We start from the raw sequence: 9396 nt of genomic DNA, 5'->3' as shown, positions 1-9396 counted from the left end.
CGTATGAGACACTTAGTGGCTAGTCAAACAAGTGTGTGACCATTTGTGCTGTCATTGCTTCTACTGGATACCAAACATTTGAACAGTTACGGATGTTTAAGAACACGTAACTGTTCATTCGTCATAAATAAAGAAAACTGCTACCAGTCACTTTTTGAAAATACTTGTATACTCCAAAAACCACTTTTCGAACTTTTCCAGGCTCATCTTCAGTTGGTGCACAGCAATAATCGTGTAACCTCCTGTGCACCATTTGAAGATGAGCCGGAAGAAGTTCGAAAACCGGTTTATGGAGTAAAGAAGTATTTCAGAAAAGTGGCTGGGGGTACAGAACAGTCCGTGCAGGGGTTTCGTAAGTAGTTTTTGCAGAAACCCATACGTTCTCCTCTCCAACCAGCTAATCTTTATATAAGTTACCTGAATATCTAGTGCCGACAATGGAACAGAGGTTCTGTTAATTCTTATAAACCAAGTAGCAATGTGCATTGTAGATCTGAATGACAAGCAGCAATGTCGTAAACAGAATTCTGCAATAAATGATGACTAACTGACAACCTCAGCTGCCGACAGGTGTTGTTGTTATACCTCGATGTGGACAGCTGAAAATGTGTGCCCCGACCGGGACTCGAACCCGGGATCTCCTGCTTACATGGCAGACGCTCTATCCATCTGAGCCACCGAGGACACAGATGAATAGCGCTACTGCAGGGACTTATCCATTGCACGCTTCCCGTGAGACTCACATTCCCAACTGTCCACAATTCCACATATGTATTGTACCTTATAGACATTTGCCCACCCACTCATTACTCGCGCACGCTTTGGCGATTCCCGTAAGAGTTTGGGCAACCTTTGCGCATTCGCACAGACGAAGGTCAGCTGTCCACATCGAGGTATAACAACAACACCTGTCGGCAGCTGAGGTTGTCAGTTAGTCATCATTTATTCCAGGGAAAAGCTGCACGGTCATCAACAGTAACTGTTCTTTCGAGAACAAGTTACTGTCTTCGTATATATAGAATTCTGCAAGTTGAAATGCATTTAACCATCAACGTCAATTCACTATCAAGGTCCTCAGACCACGAATCTGGCTTTGTGACACGGACAGATTTGCTGCTCGAAGATGCAATAGCCGACGGGGAAGGCGTCAAGCATGAAGGAATTTTCACGTAGTCCACAGCTGTTATTGCGCCTTTCATTACTACCACAGATCCCACGAAAATCCAAGTGAATGTCGCCCAAACCATAATACTGCTCCCTCCTGCATGTTTCTGGCAGCAGTTCGCCTCGACGACTGGAATCCAGGCATCATTATCGACATGTTGTAAAAAGAATCGTGATTCATCCGACCAGGGATCACGTTTCCTTTGATCCACGGTCGAATCTCGACGGCAGCATGTCGACACACGATGTCGTTCGGTAAATAGGCGAACACGTAAGAGTCGTCAACTGCGGAGCCCCATGTTTAACAATATGTGCTAAACGACGACTTCCGAAACAATGACGTCTGGACCAGCATAGCACGCTACAGTCATTGTATGCCGCAGATGCCGCCTACCCTGCTTTACAGAATGTGTAGGCCTCCGACCTAACCTCCACGTTCTATGATGACGTGGACCTCCAACATGTTGTCGTCGTTGTACCACAGTCCCTCAACCACTTGCCTTAGGGGCTCACGGCAATAGCACGTGAACAACCGATATACTCCTTCCCAGGGGCTGCTAAGCTCTTTGAAAATTTGACTTGATTTTGTAATCACTAAAATAATATGAAATACCTACTCAACCCGCGAGTTTCGCCCTCTTCTGGGTGATACACTTTTTTGTCAGAGGTAATACACGATTAACTGCTTAAATGGAAAACCAAGTTTCATGCAGGTATTTGACAGAAAGAGACTACTCAGAACTGTGTGTTATATGCACATGATGTGACAATTTTAACAGATTTTGAGAACGACCTGCATGAAAAAATTTACCTTCTAAGCAAAATAGCTGAAGACTATTATGTGATTGTATCGACAAAGTAAACGAAAACAATGGTTTTTGAAGGATGGAACCCCATGTCAAAAATTGTGGCAAGTAATACATTAGTAGGAAGGCCAGCCATTTCAGTTATCTGGGCTATGATATCACATACGATAATGACAAAGATACAGACAGGAAAATAGCTAAGTATGAAAACATATGAGGAAAAAAGCAGGTACTTCAGAAACAAGACACGAGATATACGTTATAAAACTTTATAAAGAAATAGTTATCCCTTTGATGCTCAACAGAAGTGAGGAATGGGTCACTTACAAATGACAAGAGAGTAAGATCCAAGCACGTGAGCCGGCCGAAGTGGCCGAGCGGATCTAGGCGCTACAGTCCGGAACCGCGCGACCGCTAGGGTCGCAGGTTCGAATCCTGCCTCGGGCATGGATGTGTGTGATGTCCTTAGGTTAGCTAGGTTTAAGTAGTTCTAACTTCTAGGGGACTGATGACCACAGCAGTTAAGTCCCATAGTGCTCAGAGCCATTTGAACCAAGCCAACCAAGCACGTGAAATAAGATTTCTGAGGACTGTGAAAGGCTGTACTAAGGCAGGCAGGTTAAAAAAAAACAGCGAAGTTTATGCAAGAAACAAACGTGAAGAGAACAGAAGGAAATGTAGTAAACATCTCAACAGATTGAACTGACTGAAACTGGGTTGAGTGAGTCTTGCAAGCTGGCTGCAAAGATGCGGATTCTGGGAAGTATTAAAGCTAATATCCGAACTGGTTATTTTAAGGGGAGTTTACCATTTAAGGTGGCGCCTAATTTGTCTGTGTCAGCCGTTACAGGTTTTGACTTCATCCGTAAGGTTGGGTTAGCTCCTCAGTGGACTCTGAGAAAGTTGCATTTTCAGTTTGCACACCAGGAACTCATTAAGACTTGTGAGTATGCAGTGAATGGAAGGTCAGGGCGTCAAAACCGAGTTATGAATTCAGTCACTACCAATGTTATGGTTTATGATTTTGAATATATACGACCTGAACAGAGGGAACAGATTGTGGGCCGGCCGAGCGGTTCTAGGCGCTTCAGTCTGGAACCGCGCGACAGCTACGGTCGCAGGTTCGAATCCTGCCTCGGGCGTGGATGTGTGTGATGTCCTTAGGTTAGTTAGGTTTAAGTAGTTCTAAGTTCTAGGGGACTGATGACCTCAGATGTTACGTCCCATAGTGCTCAGAGCCATTTGAACAGATTGTGGATTTATGTGAAGAATTTGGGTATGTGCTTATTGACGGACTAGGCGAGGTTATAAAATTGAATTAATGGTCAATATTCCTGTAAGACATCCTCTGTAAAGATTGTTCTCACCTGGGATGAGGCATTTAAAGGCGACTATAAATGAGACGTTACGTGAGGAGTTATTAGACCATCCAAATACATAGACTCCTTGCCTATATTTTAGGTGCCTTAGCCGATGGACGGGGTGAGACCATCGGGCCTGAATAAGAAGATAGTTCTTCAGTCTACACCCCTTCCTGATTGCACTCGTGATTCCCATGGTTCCAAGGAGCAGTGGGCTTTACTACCTTTGACTCAAATAAAGTCTACTATCAAATTCCGTTAGCTGTGGAAGCTACGCCAGTCATTGTCTTTGCAGTGGATCGGTCACTGCACAGCACAGCGCCCTCCAGATTGTCTACAGGGGCAGCTGTGCTGTCTAGTAAATTGGCTGGATTTCTTTCCGACCTAAAATTTGATTGTGGTTATCATTATCTTGATGATTTTGGGATATTCAGTAAGAACTATCAGGATCATCTAGGCCACGTTAGGGAGGCGCTTCAGCAGGTGCGGGGGGCCTGGTTTCTGGTTAAACCTTCAAAAGTTCAATCTGTTCAGCCTGAAATTTCATTCTTAGGTGACATTGTTCGTAATCAAACTGTTAGTATTGATCAGATCCGGGCAAAGGTTACTTATTCTTTTCCGTTGCCCAAAAATGTAAAAGCCGTTGCTTATTTCACTGGGATGAAAAATTTCTTCCCTAAATTTCTTCCTAATTTTGCACAAATAACAGCACCTTTAAATGATCTTCGGAAGTGAGGAAGGAAATTCGAGTGGGATCCATCTCCACGACCGGCTTTGAAGTATTGAAGAAAACCCTAGCGAGTGCGCCCATATTGGCCATGGCTGACTTTAACCAGGAATTTATTCTTCACACTGAGGCCTCCATGTCAGGTATCGTACCCGTCCTTTTGCAAGAAAGACAGCCTATTACGTATATCTCGCGTAGCTTGTCTCCATTGGAAGCTAAATATTCCGTGCTCGAACTGGAGATGTTAAATGTTTTGTTCTACCTCGAGAAGTTTGAACTGTATCTGGAACATCAACCATTTCTCTTTAAAAACCGACAGTCAGACTCTCATCTGGTTGCTAGCAAAACTCCAAAGCACACGTGGCGAATTGCTAGGCAGACACTACGAATTTCAGCGTTCCAATTAAGGGTAAGACATACTTGTTGCATTGAAAGAGTTGTGGTCGATGGTTTGAGTCACATGTGTAACCTGGAGCGGGACAAATAACTTCATGAAGGTTTCCTGGAGAATTGCTCATCGGAAGCATTAAGTAATCAAAACTGTACTATTCTTAGTGGGTTTTCACTGCTCTTTAAAGACGTTGCGGCACAGCAAGATGTAGATCTTGAGTTACGTTCTGTTAAAGAAAGGATAAGGAAGGGTGAGGCGGTTAAGCCCTACTGTTTAAAGGGCAACGTGTTGTGTAGTGCGAGCTGCGGGAAACGACATGTTAAGGTCGTACTGCTAACTGACTTAGTTTCTTTAGTCGTCAAATGTTATAATGAAACGCTGATGGGTGGTCATTTGGATATTTTAAAAACGCGGATGAAGATTACAGATAATTTCATTTGGAAGGGGATGGATAAACGGATTACGTAATTGCTCATTTATGTCGGGGTGTAAAATTTGCGGTATTAGCAAATCTGCGTTTAATACATGACAAGGGGCGCTGTCGCCTAATGCGGTTTATGCAGAAATTATAAGTGAATTACGTTGGTGCTTTTACACGATATAGAGGGGGTAACTAGTACGTCTTCTTGTGCGTAGATGCGTTTACACACTTTTGCTGCTTGATCTCTACTCGCATTGGTACCTCTCAAGTGCCAATCAACTGTTTGGAAGAGCTATTTGGGAACTTTGACCCTCGTCGCGCATTAATTTCCAAAAATGCAGTGGCGTTTAAATCCACTGCCTTCTCAAGTTTTGTTTTGAAGTAGGGGTGGCACACAGCACTACTACACTAAATTACCGTAACCCTTCCTCAGTGGAACGTGTGAACCACAACTTGCAAGCAGCCTTAATTGTGTGCCATCGTAGTGACCACACCAGTCGAGCGGGGTGGCACAGTGGTTAACACACTGGACTCGCATTCTGAAGGACGACGGTTCAATCAAATGGTTCAAATGGCTCTAACCACTATGGGACTTAACGTCTGAGTTCATCAGTCCCCTAGACTTAGAATTACTTAAACCTAACTAACCTGAGGACATCACACACATCCATGCCCGAGGCAGGATTCGAACCTGCGACCGTAGCAGCAGCGCGGTTCACGGTTCAATCCCACGTCCGGCCATCCTGGTTTAGATTTTCCGTGATTTCCCTAAATCGCTTCAAGGAAATGCCGGGATGGTTCCTTTCCCATCCTTCCCTAATCCGATCAGACCGAAGACCTCGCTGTTTGGTCTCCTCCTCCAAATCAACTCAACTCACACCAGAAGGGATAGTTCTTTGTCGAGATTGGTGCGCGCGCGTGTGCGTGTGTGTGTGTGTGTCTTTAATACTGCGGTACACGAAGTGCACGAGACAACACCTTCTAGTCTTATGTTTGCCTTTAAAACCAACTCCCTGATTGCAATTTATGGCCTTGAAACGGCCTGCTCTCGGGTAAGGTGGAAACTGCACAGACTTGTGATAATTGTATACCAGCCAAAATTATCTAAACATATCTAATGAAAGGTTGGAGCGGCGTTATAATGCTGGAAGATGGACGGTCTCACTGAAACTAGGGGACCAGGTTTCGCTGAAAAATTATGGCGTGGTAAGCCGCGGTGTCGACAATGTTATGGGAGAGCCATTGGACAGGTTTTTGAGGCCTGTTCAGATTCTACGCTTCGTAACACCGTTTAACCTGTCGGCAAGGTACCCCCAGACTAAACGAATTTTCAGGTTAAACCATATTTTAAAGGGAATTTACCTCAACAAATATTGTTACTCTAAGAATCTAGGTGTAATGTCCTGTGTAAACTTGTCGGAGGTAATATGAATTGCTTCTGGACCTTCAGTAGCTGGGTAGTATTAAAGTTAGGCCAAAGTACGGAGGTCATAGTTTCCAAACATATTTGAAGTTGAAGATTTGGATTTTTTTTGTTTACTCTGAGAAGAGTGCTAATGAGATGCTCAAGTGCAGATTCTTTCAGCAACCCCCCCCCCCCCCCATCCCCGGTTCATCAGCTTTTATTTTCGGTGGAGCAGGGCGTGCCGGCTTCAAAAGCCGTCACTGTTGCGGTGCATTCGAACTTAAGAGCGCGCCTCTGCTGCTAGCGCTGCCGTCTGCTGCGGAGTGACAACACGAGTTCTCATCCCCCAACAGTTTCGAACCCGTAGGGTCCACCCCCACTGGAGACCTGGACATATTTGTTTTTCTGGCTTTGCATCATCAACGGCGGCGCCTACCATCGAATGATCCAACGTGTTAATGGTCGGCTGTTCGGGGTTGTGAACCCAAGCGTACCTCGTTGCAGGTGCAGAAGTGCTGTGTGGCCTTATTTGTTATCCAGCCAGACTTTGGTCACTGTTCTTAAAGCTGTTGGTGTGGCTGGCCTGAGGCAAGTTGACTACCTTAAGTTCATGAGTGCAGTGGCTCCAGTCTTGTTGGTTTACTGTATTTAGTCAGAGCACAGTGATGGACAAGTATAATTTTGTTACTAGTGTTGATAAATATCGATGACTTATGGCTATGTAAAAAAATTTTTTTTCCTGTATTGAGCTTTAATCCCATTATTGTCTCAGCAGAATTTTCTGTGTTGTGATAATTTTAGTATGGTGTCTTCCATAAATTATTATCGTTGCATTTTGTAACTGCTGAAGAAGCTGTGGAGGTATACCCATTTAACTGCTTAAAACTGTTTTCTTAAAGAATGAGATTTTCACTCTGCAGCGGCGTGTGCACTGATATCAAACTTCCTGGCAGATGAAAACTCTGTGCCGGACCGAGACTCGAACTAGGGACCTTTGCCTTTCACGGGTAAGTGCTCTACCAGCGAGCTACCCAACCACGACTCAAGGCCGGTCCTCACAGCTTCGCTTCTGCCAGTACCTCATCTTCTGCCTTCCAAACTTCACAGAAGCTCTCGTGTGAACCTTGCAGAAGTAGCACTCCTGGAAGAAACGATATTGCGGAACATGGCTTAGACACAGCCTGGGGGATCTTTCCAGGATGAGATTTTCACTCTGCAGCGGAGTGTGCGCTGATATGAAATTTCCTGGCAGATAAAAACTGTGTGGCGGACCGAGACTCGAACTCGGGACCTTTGCCTTTCGTGGGCAAGTTTTCTTAAATTGGATCAATATTGTCTTTTAATAACAGATGCTTTTTAATTAAACTGTAACGTGCTTCGAAGAAAGGTACCACACCAACGCCAACCTACGCATTCCATTCACTTATTACGTATCGCTATCAATACCAGAGAAATACTTCGATGTATTTATTTTTTTAGATTGGAATCCTTTTGTTTAATTTATTCACGAGCACAAAACACTATCAGTAAGGATGAGGGAACATCATCACAATCGCATTCGCCTAATCACGGTTTGAGGGACCAACCGGAACAACTGCGTAGGAGTGTGGAACTATTTCGTCATTGTGATTTTCTTCCTTAACTGCTAAATCATCAAACAGCCAGTTACTTACCAAATGCGGTGACAACGTAGCTTCAGACATCTCATCATGAAACTGGCTGCTTGAATATATTAAAATCAAAGGGTAATCGCCATCGAATTGTGCTGTTGAAGGGGACTGGGAACGAGAGGATATTCAGCGAATGATCTAGTTTCCCGTCGTCCCGGCTTATAGCCCATCGAGAAAATGTTGTATGCGTTTGGTGAGACGCATCACTCCACATGCTTCGGCGACCATACAGCATGTCTATACCGCTTTGGTAGAATGGAACGCCGTAGCACAAAAACTCCTTACTAACCTTGTGGCCGGTATGGGAGCACGTTGCAAAGTATGTGCTGCCGTCCAAAGTGATCACATACCCTATTAAGAAGCATTCCCAGCCTTTAGTAATTCCCAGGGGACCATCAAAAAACGCGGTGACATCAATGTAATTATTGCGTTCGAATAAATGCGTCATTTTTGTTCGTCTCCTTGCGTATTTCTTTCAGTTACTCCTATATTCACTACGGTATTACTTTCTGTGTATCTTCCAAGTTTTGTTGAACTACGTTTTATGGAAGTGACACATTATGTGAAAGATAATTTCGTCCTTAAGTTTTGCACAGTAGTGTACTGTAGATGGGAAGGTACTGTAGTCACCTGATTTGCTATGTATGGCAAACGTCCATGACAATGTTTCGAAAGGAAAGGAGGAAAAGGCATCCTCCAGTTTACATAGTAAATCGTAGACTCAGCCATAGTAGGAGATAGCTTGGGAACGTGACTAGGCAGAGCCACGTTGTAATCCGAAGAAGAGCATGTTGTTACCCAGCAGTGTAAGCACAAAAAGTGATCTTGGAAACTGCCTTTCTCGGCACCAGCGACGTATTACTGAGAATGTCATTTAATTTGTTGACGATGAAAAGAAGAAAGGTACGAGAGCAATAATGGAAAAGGTGACGGATGGTGCTAGCAATATGTTGCAACTGACAGTATGTGAACTGCAACAGGAGAGAACGGTACTGGATGAGGTTCAAACAAATAGAAGCAAACTGCACACAACAAGTAGTCCATTGACTTAATCGATAAATGTATTAGAAGACAGAAATTTCTGCAACATTATGAGCAATACAGAGAAATACCAACTTTGTGCCGGCCGCGGTGGCCGAGCGGTTCTAGACGCTTTAGTCCGGAGCCGCGCGACTGCTACGGTCGCAGGCTCGAATCCGGCCTCGGGCATGGATGTGTGTGATGTCCTTAGGTTAGTCAGGTTTAAATAGTTCTAAGTTCTAGGGGGCTAATGACCTCAGATGTTAAGTCCCATAGTGCTCAGAGCCATTTGAGCCAACCAACTTCGTGATCATTTCACAACATTTTCCGCATAGATAGTCAACCAGAAAACTATAGTAAAAATTATTCTGTCTTTGGGATTTGGTTTAAAAAGTTCCGGAAAAAAGAGTGTTTGAGAACAAGACCATATG

At 44.2% G+C, this 9396-nt stretch overlaps 1 non-coding gene across 1 annotated transcript; it reads right to left on the bottom strand.

The window, feature by feature from the left end:
• Positions 1 to 610: 610 nt before the first annotated feature.
• Trnat-ugu lies at positions 611 to 684 on the bottom strand. The gene has a single exon. It is a non-coding gene; the product is annotated as a tRNA-Thr (tRNA).
• Between the last annotated feature and the right edge of the window lie 8712 nt (positions 685 to 9396).

Source organism: Schistocerca americana, chromosome 3 (genome assembly GCF_021461395.2).
Source record: "Schistocerca americana isolate TAMUIC-IGC-003095 chromosome 3, iqSchAmer2.1, whole genome shotgun sequence".
Taxonomy (NCBI): Eukaryota; Metazoa; Arthropoda; class Insecta; order Orthoptera; family Acrididae; genus Schistocerca; species Schistocerca americana.
This window is presented reverse-complemented; position numbering and strand designations above follow the sequence as displayed.